The sequence below is a fragment of the Ceratotherium simum genome, chromosome 33 (assembly GCF_057802395.1).
Source record: "Ceratotherium simum simum isolate JZ-2026a chromosome 33, ASM5780239v1, whole genome shotgun sequence".
In the NCBI taxonomy this organism is placed as follows: Eukaryota; Metazoa; Chordata; class Mammalia; order Perissodactyla; family Rhinocerotidae; genus Ceratotherium; species Ceratotherium simum.
Window position 1 is genome coordinate 10,001 of NC_141932.1, and position 6,432 is coordinate 16,432.

Sequence of the window (6,432 nt, forward strand, 5' to 3'; positions counted from 1 at the left end):
CCCGAACCCCTAACCCTAACCCCTATCCCTAACCCTAACCCTAACCCTAATGGGTCACGTACCCGCAGGCCTCCTTCCCCGGGACATCATGTGGCCCCCACTCTTCCCCTGTGGGATCTGGGGCCTGGTCTCCAAGTGCGACCAACACCTGGAAGAAGCCTATGTCCACGGGAGGAAGACAGTCAATGGGGCACAGCAGGAGTCAAATGCAAACTGGTGGAGAGAGGGAGGGGAGGACAAGAAAGGGGCAGAGTTAGCGCCCAGGTCTGGCCAGGGAACGCCTGCAGCCAGGAGGATGCCAGGCGCTGGGGGCTGGGAGGCCTGGTGAGTGCTCACTAGCTTACTCGCCACACGTTGAAGTCCCCGCTCCCTCTCCCCCACCAGTCAGCTGGGGCACAGCATCATTTCAGAAGACAGGATAGGGTGACGAGAAGCATCCAGGGCCCCAGAGGAACACAGCTGAAAGGTGTGTGGTAGGCACTCCTGCCACCCAGGCCCACTCTGTGGATCCCTGAGTCTCTCTGAGCGTCCTCTGGGGTCAGCCCTCACTGTCTGCAGGGCCTGAAGCCCAGCTGAAGGGTGAGAGGACCAGGAAACAAGCAGAGCCCCTCTCCCGACTAGACGTCCGCCCAGCTCGGAGAGCCCCACCTCTGAATGGAGGAAGAGCCCAGGGCAGTGAGCACAGGTGTCAGGAAGACCATGCCCAGCGTGCACAGTGAGCCTGGCTTTCTCACGGGCTTCCACTAGAGAACTGGGTACACTTTGCTCCAAAGGGCCCAAGATGCAATAAAGTCACACTGGAGAACTCCTCAAGGCTTTTAAAACCATGTATTTGAGTTCACTTGAGATAATAAATTATTTGCTGATAAAAAAACATTTGGGGGGCCAGCCCAGTGGCGCAAGCGGTTAAGTGCGTGCGCTCCACTGTGGCAGCCCGGGGTTTGCTGGTTCGGATCCCGGGCGCGCACTGACACACTGCTTGGCAAGCAACGCTGTGGCGGCATCCCATATAAAGTGGAGGAAGATGGGCACGGATGTTAGCCCAGGGCCAGTCTTCCTCAGCAAAAAAAAGAGGAGGATTGGCAGATGTTAGCACAGGACTGATCTCCTCACAAAAAAAAAAAAAAAAAAAAAAAAACAAAAAACATTTGAGGAACTAATACAATGAAATAGAAACATTCAGACCAGTTTCAGTTCCACGTGGAGGATGGAGACAGGAGGACCCTCTCCCCACAGTGCTGCAGCCTCAAATTTCCCAAGGCCCCCCTTCCCCACTACTTGGGGCCTCTTTTCTCCATGAAGAGCTCCTGATAGCAGCTGATCATGCTGTTGACACCCCAGCAGCCTTGGAGGCTGCACTCCAGGTTGGGGTCGTTGTCATTGACAGCCTGCAGGCCAGCATCGGGGTGTGCTGGGCCTTGGACAGGTGCCTGGCAGTGAGCTGGCGGGGGCTGGTAGGCTCTCCTACCCTGCTGCCTGCCCCTGCTCCAGCCACATCAGCTCCTCGTGGGACAGGTCGGCCCGCAGCTCTACAGCAGCTCCACCACATCTGCCTCCGCCACCTGCTGAAACCTGCACCATGTGCCAGCACCACGATGTCCCGCCAGATCTGCAGGAGGGTTTCCTGGCATGGGCCGCCTGCATCGTGCTGGATGCATTCAGGCCAGGGCTCCCCCAACCCTCCGTTCAGCGTCGCTGGTGGGACCTCCACCCAGGACTTGGAGACGCTGTAGATGGCATCAAGGATGCTGTAGTCCGGGCAGAAGTCCAGGACCGCTGACTGCCCCTGGACACCTCCCGCCCTCGGGGCCAGCAGGCGGAAGACCCTCCGCAGGTAGCAGGCCTTGAAGGTGGAGATGACGTCCCGGTTCCTGGGCAGGTACTCCAGGCGCACATGGGCCGAGAGGGCGTCCAGGTTCCCAGGGTGGTCCGGGCGCTGTCCAGGATGAGCAGCGTCTTGTGCGGGAAGCCGTGCTGGGCGCAGTACTTCTCCACAGAGGAGCAGAAGAGCACGAACCACTCCTGGAAGAGGCTCGTGGTCACCCAGGCTTTCCTGTGCGAGCGAAAGCCACACCACAGGCGGGCTGGGCCTGGAGCAGCCCCTGAGGACGCGCGGGGTCTCTGCCAGGGACACCAGCAGCGGCTTCAGCTTGCAGTCGCTGGCCGCGCCCTCGCCGAGCAGCAGCGTCAGAAGACCTCGGGCGGCTTTGAAGCCGGGGGCTTCACAGACAGGGCCGTCCCGTGGGGCAGTCGCTTCCAGAAGAGCCTGGTCTCGTCCACGTTGAACACCCGCCGGGCGTGTAGCAGCGTCCTGGATCAGCCTGTGAGCCCCCCGGCCCCGCCGCTCGCCCCTGGGCTGCGCAGGCTGAGGCGCCTGGAAGCGGGCGGACCACCCGTGGCGGCCCCGAAGGGCTCCGATTCGGCGTCCCGCCCTGCTCCCTCTTGAGGGCCTTCTCCTGGATGAGCACGGCGTTGCCGGGCACTGGCGCTGGTTCTGGTCCTCGATCCATGCGCTCAACAGCCGCTCCATGTTCCCCATCACCAGGCTGCGCTGCGCATCAACTTGGTGACTGCCTGTGGTAGGGCCGCCTGGGAACTCGCTCGGATCTTCTCCTTATTGTCACGAATGGTGGCCGCGGTGGAGGTGGACAGCCCCAGCGCCTTCCCGATTCTGCTGAGCTTCTCTCCAGCTTCACCTGCAGGCTGATGGCCTTGCGTCCGGCTTGGCGCTTCGCCACTGGCTTGCCCTCGGCCGCCTCTTTGGGGGGATCTTCAGGCCAGAGAAGGTGAGAGGGAGGCTCCCTTCAGACAGTGCAAAAGAATATTTGTGTTCCCTCCCTGTGCCCACTGATTGCAGTTCTGCTGCCACCCCGGCCCTGATCCACCGTAAAATGGGAAGTGCCCACAGGTTTGAGTCAAACCTGTCAAACAGCACTGACAAGTCTCTCTCTAGGTAGGAGATTCAGGGCCACGTTTAGCCAGAGGTCACTTCCCACTGGATGGCTTCTGGCCCTCAGGAATGCAGCAAGCCTCTGAAAACCCACTACACCACTGTATAACAATGCCCCCACTGGCCATGTTGTCCCAAGTCACCTACTCGCCAGCCTCCTGAGGGATCCAGGGTGGCACACACACAACAAGCTGATGTCAGACCAAATGCAGAAATCAGAATTGAACAGGTGGGGGCAAGGGCCAGTGGCGTAGATCTCAGCACATCATGGCTGGGCAGGAACCTACAGCAACTGCACATAAAATGGAGCTCTGAGCTTCCAGGAGGCTGTCCAGTTACAGGAAACACATTTTCGTGGCCCTGAGCTTACAGAGACCTTGAGCAATGTAATTAAGGATGTAAGGACTCACAGTTTTTGTTTTGTTTTTGTTGGAGTAAATGTGCACAGTAAAATAACCCAGATAGGCTACTACAGAACCAGGCAAGGGGCGGGTCTCCCTCCTCCCTCAGGGCTGAGAGGCAACCAGGGAGGCCCACTTCCTGTGTCCTTCCACAATGGGGCAGACCCAGCACCTTGCTTCTTCCAGGAACAGCATCTCTCAGAGCTCAGCTTTGCTCTGAGCAAAGCTCAGACATGATCAGGCTTGTACAGAGAAGCAGCCCTTGCTGTTCTCCAAGAGCTGCCAGCACGCGGGTGACTCACGGAGGACACCTGCTGAGCCTGGCTTGGGCAGATCTGGGCAGGGCCCCGTAGGAGCTCCCAGGTCTTGCAGTGTCTCAGGAAGCCCCAGGATCAGCAGTCAAGGGGGGGGAGGGCTGAGATGTGGCCCAGATGTGGCCCAGCCTCCCCACTCACCTGGCAGGAGACCCCAGGCATGCTCCTTGGCTGATCTGCCCTCCTTCCCACATGTACTCAGTCACCGTCTGTGGGCAAGTACCTCTCTCTTCCTGGGGAAGCCCCTGGGTTACCCACCAGGACCACAAACACACAAGTGCCCTGTGACACAGAGACAAGCTTTGGTCCCTATCTCACGGGGCAAAGCCCCTCCCTGGGGAGGCTGCACGGTGCCCAAGGATGAAGAGACCCCGTGCACCAAGCAAAGCTCGACTGGGGAACAGGGGGCGAGCTGTTTGCAGTGACCCACCTCGGCTCCCTTCCCTAGCCAAAAAGGACAACCATACAGGGCCACCGTGAGGACTGAAGGTGAAACAGCCCTCCACAGTGCTCAGCACCAAAGCGGGGCCTCCAGGGACACCCAGGTGCTGAGGGCTGGGGGTAATCCGGAGGACAGGCAGGCCCAGAGGGCAGAGGAGGTGAAGAGGGGAGGCAGCCAGGACAGGGCCGTGTGTTCTGAGAAACGGACAGTGGCCCCCACATCCCAGCTAGGCCGGGTAGATGGCTCCCACGGAGCTACCAAAAAGAATGGGTGGAGCCGCCTGTGCCACTGGAAGGGCCCAGCACAAACAAGGTGAGAATGGCAGGGTGCAGAGCATCCACGGACTTGCTTTGGAAACGTCTAGGTACCTGTGTTCAACACACACACGTGTGTACATAAGGGAAAGGAGGAAGGACACATGACAGCTACCAGCGGCATCTCCAGACAGGTAGGGCGGCTGTGAGGCTTGAACTTTACATACTTTTGTTAAGCTTTGAGTTACTTTATAATGCATGTACATTAAGTTTTTTAAAAAAGAAAGGACAGATAAGATGGTGTATTTCTTTTTTTTTTTTTTAAAGATTTTATTTTATTTATTTTCCCCCCCAAAGCCCCAGTAGATAGTTGTATGTCATAGCTGCACATCCTTCTAGTTGCTGTATGTGGGACTCGGCCTCAGGATGGACGGAGAAGTGGTGCCTCGGTGCGCACCAGGGATCCGAACCCAGGCCACCAGCATCAGAGCGCGCGCACTTCACCACCAAGCCACGGGGCCAGCCCAGATGGTGTATTTCTTTCTATCTCTGTGCGACAGAAACTACAACTAATTTAATAAAAGAAAACTCACTTTTGGAAAGTCAGGCAGAGCCCGGGGGTGACAGTGAGATGGGGAGGAGCCTGCCAGGGCCAGGGCTGCATGGAGCCTGAGAGAAGCAAAGCCAAGATCAAAGCCAGCCCAGGAGGCACAGCCAAGGGGCCCCAGACCCAGGAGGGGCACCCCGGCCCCGCTGCAGGCCGGTATAGCCAGTCCTGCCCACAGATGTGTGTCCTCTGGGCCTATCGATGTCATTTTAAACTGTGAACTGGGTGCCAACAATAAAAACCTGGATTATGGCTTTCCCAGCAGCACCGCCGTCTGTGCACAGCCAGCGGAGACCAGGCAACCAACCCATCGGGGCCCCAGCCTCGCTCCTGTGCCTTTGGGTTTGTGCCCTGGGGTCCCAGAACATAGGCACATGCCTGGGGAGGCCCGGCCCTCAACCACGAGCTGGGGGAGGCTGCAGGGCAGGCTCCTGGACCAAGCCTCCAGACTATGCACCTTTCCCACTGCTGAACTTAACCTACATGCTTTCCCTGTAATAAACCATAATCATGAGTATAACCTTCTTGTTGAATTCTGTGACTCCTTCTAGCAAATCATTGAGCCTAAGGGTGGTCTTGGGGACCCCCAACCACACCGCAACAGTGACAGCCAAGGAAGAGCTGGGGATATCTGGCCCAGATTAGGTAAGGGCGTAGAGCAAAGGCAGGAGTCTTCATGTAAATGTGAATTCTGGGGGCTGGCCCCGTGGCTTAGCAGTTAAGTGCGTGCGCTCTGCTACTGGTGGCCCGGGGTTCAGATCCCGGGCGTACACCGACACACCGCTTGTCCAGCCATGCTGAGGCGGCGTCCCACATACAGCAGAAGGATGTGTAGCTATGACATACAACTATCTACTGGGGCTTTGGGGAGAAAAAGGGAAAAAAAGGAAGAGGATTGGCAATAGATGTTAGCTCAGAGCTGGTCCTCCTCAGCAAAAAAGAGGAGGATTGGCATGGATGTTAGCTCAGGGCTGATCTTCCTCACAAAAAAATAAAAATTAAAAGATAAATAAATGTGACTTCTGGTGAACTGGAAACCACGTATTTTCAAGGCTGAGTGGACACCCCATGCACGCCCCACAGGACCCACAGGAGTGCCAGGCCTGAGCCCATTTAGTGACCAGTAGGCTGCTGTTCCAACATGCACATTGTTACAATGCAAAATCTTTTATAGTGTGCGTCACTTAAGCACCAATTCAGTGGGGAGCTGGGAACTGGGAGGGGGAATAACTCTAAGGAGGAGGCAAATGCTGGCTGTTGTTCAAGAGACAGCCCACCTCAAACCACTGGCAACAGGCTTAGAAAGAGCGTAGCACTACAACCCAACACCCCACAAGGACCACAGACACGTGCATCCAAGATGTCCCACCCGCACCTCAGGTTCAGACCTAGGTGGAAACCAGTCCTGCGTGATCAAGGTTTTCCTCAGCAGTAGCTGAATTCAGTTTGCAGCTTTTCCAGCAA